Source organism: Gouania willdenowi, chromosome 12 (genome assembly GCF_900634775.1).
Source record: "Gouania willdenowi chromosome 12, fGouWil2.1, whole genome shotgun sequence".
NCBI classification, from domain to species: domain Eukaryota; kingdom Metazoa; phylum Chordata; class Actinopteri; order Blenniiformes; family Gobiesocidae; genus Gouania; species Gouania willdenowi.
Window position 1 is genome coordinate 30,232,243 of NC_041055.1, and position 3,517 is coordinate 30,235,759.

At 40.0% G+C, this 3,517-nt stretch overlaps 1 pseudogene; it reads left to right on the forward strand.

Annotated features, from left to right (window-relative positions):
* The first annotated feature begins 1,329 nt into the window (after positions 1–1,329).
* LOC114473756 (peptidyl-prolyl cis-trans isomerase FKBP8 pseudogene) lies at positions 1,330–2,855 on the forward strand (annotated as a pseudogene).
* The last annotated feature ends 662 nt before the right edge of the window (positions 2,856–3,517 follow it).

Sequence of the window (3,517 nt, forward strand, 5' to 3'; positions counted from 1 at the left end):
GACTCTCTGTGCAGTGGTAAGACTAGAGGAGCGAGACGGCGGGTGCGAGCTGGCTGGGTGGGGGGCTCTATCGGTGGTGTGCTTCCCTTGGTGACATCGTCAATGCACAATGCTGTAAAGTGCCATTCATATTGTAACAGACTAGGTCCTATGTTACTGAGTTATGTTCCACGTGTAGTTTATTCAATGTTTAACACGTGTTGTGGTTTCCCATGGCATTTGAAGCATCGTTACGTGCAGCTTTCTCTGCCAATGTTCGCCTCTGTTTACATGTGTTCTGCGCGTTGATTGGCTGGGAGGCTGGGGAAGGGTGGGCGTCAGCAGAGAATGAGGGGTACATGATGTTTTAAGGACTTCCATTAAAGGCTCAAAATCTTTGATAACAGCTCGAGTCACGTCATTACATTACAGTATAAAACATACGGCTTCACTAACATTACATTTTCACATTGTTCTGCGGCCACGAGAATGAGACCTCTGATGTAGAGGATGTTCTCAGTCACAGCTTCTCTCTGTGGTATGACACTGACACTATTTAATAAGAGCGTTTTTAGCCATGAATATAATGAAAAAAGGGAATGGACGGAGGCAAAAACATGCTGACATTAACACGGACACATGGACTTATCACACACATGGAGATCAGCAAACGGAACAGGTTTCATCAGACGGGTGATACTAAGACCCGGACATGCGTCCCCATACTGCTGCACAGGCTGTAATATCACCAAGTTTATCATTGTAACCATTTTTAGAGCTACTATCTTTATCAGGAAGCAACTATTTATTCCTGGTTTTTGTTTTACAGAGTTTTACTGGACTTTATTTACTGGTGATCAGTTTCTATCTCTTCTGCTCCGTGGACAAAAGTGAGTTACTGTTGAGCTGTTGCTTCAATACAACAATCAAAATAAAGGTGAAAACACTTCTCATGTGTGGTCTTCTGTGTTACAGCCGACAATAACATGTTGGTTGTGTGTTTTTCCCAATAGACGTGATACGTCATGTTCGCCCCCTGTCCAATCACAGCCTTCCCAACCCCCAGACCTAAAGTGGAATTAAATAAAGCTGAATGAACCGGTTTTCCATGTAAACCTCAGTTCTGGAATTACTATTACCATGTAAACATGAAGCAGAATGATTTAATGCAGAATAACTCATTCTGAATTAAAAAAAACATCAAGTAACCGTGGCAACTGAGGAGTTTAGAACAACCGCTGACAAAAGGCAGAACTTGAAAGGCTTAACTTGAAAGGCAGAACTTGAAAGGCAGAACTTGAAAGATAGAAATTGAAAGGCAGAGCTCATAGAGCAGATACTTCCTCAGGAGAAAAAACACAGACAGAGTGTGAAAGCCCAAAGCTGCAGATAGGAGAGAATAGGAAACAGCTGGAACAGCCCCTGATTCAAAGAAAGACTGATACGTCCCAGAATTAACATCCTTCCCTAAGCTGTTCTTAAACGGTAAGTCTCATACCATCTTTTGGCACAGAGGACAATCTAACAAGTCAATTATGATTACAGTGACCAGCAATTTTTCCCATTACAATTGAATCACAATTTATTGATTTTTTGCCTCAGAAATCCAATTACAATTACATTACGTTCTCATTTACTTTACAATTATTCAGAAATACTCAACCTGAAATAGATAACCTAATAAAAGTTAACCTTTCTCTTGTGTTAGCTTTCTGTTAGCATCTCATATGATAACAAGTCTTAAGTCAGTTGTAAAATACACTTTTAAAATGGTAAAATGTGGGAAAGCTTGATATAAACATTTTAATAATTGTTAACTACATATGTGTAGAACAAATAATTGACTTTTTTATAGAATTTTGAAGGCAATTACAATCACAAAGTAAATTATCTGAACTCAACTAGAATTTAATGAGATTATGACAGCACCAGATTTTTAAAATTACAATTACAATTATAACTACACCATCTTTGTAATTAATTATCAATTACATGAGTACAATTATTACTGACCCCAACCCTGCTCAGAAGCTGCCAGCTAATAATGGTAATCTATTTATAATATGTTTTCTTGTGTTTCAGGTTGTTTACAAAGCAGTGACAGTGCACCAGTCGTGAAGAGTGGGAATAAGATTGTCATGGATCAGTCCATGAGGAGAGAAACTGACCCCCAACCACCTGCTGATGAGTGGTTAGATATCTTTGGAAGTAATCTGCTAATGAAAAAGGTGCTGCAGGCTGGAGGAGGAAGAGACAGTTGGCCACATCTTGGACAGATTGTGAAGATTAATCTAAAAACACGTCTGTTGGATGGGACGCTGGTCGAGGAGCTGTCGGAGTTGTCGTTCACTCTGGGAGCTGGAGAAGTGATCCGGGCACTGGATGTGGCGGTGCAACTCATGGGAATGGGAGAGAAGGCGATCATCCAGGTTCCGTCAAAGGCTGAGTTTGAAGTTACGCTGCTGGAAGCTACTGATGCTCCAGGCCTGAAGCTGCTGCCCCCCACTGAGATTGATCTGGCCACCTGCAAGAGGGAGCAAGGCAATGTTCTTGATCAGCGCAGAGACCTGAAGCCACTCAACAACACGATCCGCGATGAGGTCTCCACGGTGATGAAGAAGCACAGTGAGGATGATGAGAAGATGTTGGAGAACCCGTCCAGCACCCACAAACACCAGGCCATGGATGAGAAGATGTTGGAGAACCCGTCCAGCACCCACAAACATCAGGCCAAGTCAGCATGGGGTTTGAGCTGGAAGTGGCTGCTTGGTGCCACTGCAGTAGCCATTGGAGGCATCGCTCTGTCTGTGGCCATCTGTGCTAGAAAGTGATTGAAGAACTGTCGTAACGACACGACTTAAACACTGGAGCACATCTGGCAGAGCATTCTGACCATGTGGTCTATGAGGGTGAAAATATTTATCAGTTTATGACCTCCTCACTGTCACTGTTCTCTGCTATGTATGTGTGACAAATGATGTCATCATCCTCTGAATTATTAATATGAATATGTTTGTTTGCCAGGAGTGCATCTTAAATTGAGGTTCAATAAAAGTTTAAATGTAAAAAAAAAAAACAATGTGTACATTTTTATTTTACAAGCATCTATTCACATAGGTTACAAGCATGATGATGATAAATACAGGGTGACTACAGGTAAGAAGAATATAAGAATATATATTTATGACTTTTTAATACCACCTTAAGAAAATTTAAGACCAAACTTACGATGGAAATACAGACCAAAGGGAAAATATATTGTTTTACAATTAAAGGCATTGATGACAGTTAATATAATGTACAATAAAGAAAAATGAAAAGAATCAGTTGTTTAAGAACATTATCCAAATGTGTTTATTAATGTGGAAAGAAAACAAAAATATCAACATTGTCTAAAATGATATTTATTGTAACACAATTCTTACAACATTTAATACCAGTAAACAATAACCAGAAATCAAAACTGACTGGAACCTGTGAGCAAACCAAACACCAAAGTGCTTTTATCAGATCCTTCACTGTGTAATGCCATTTGTGG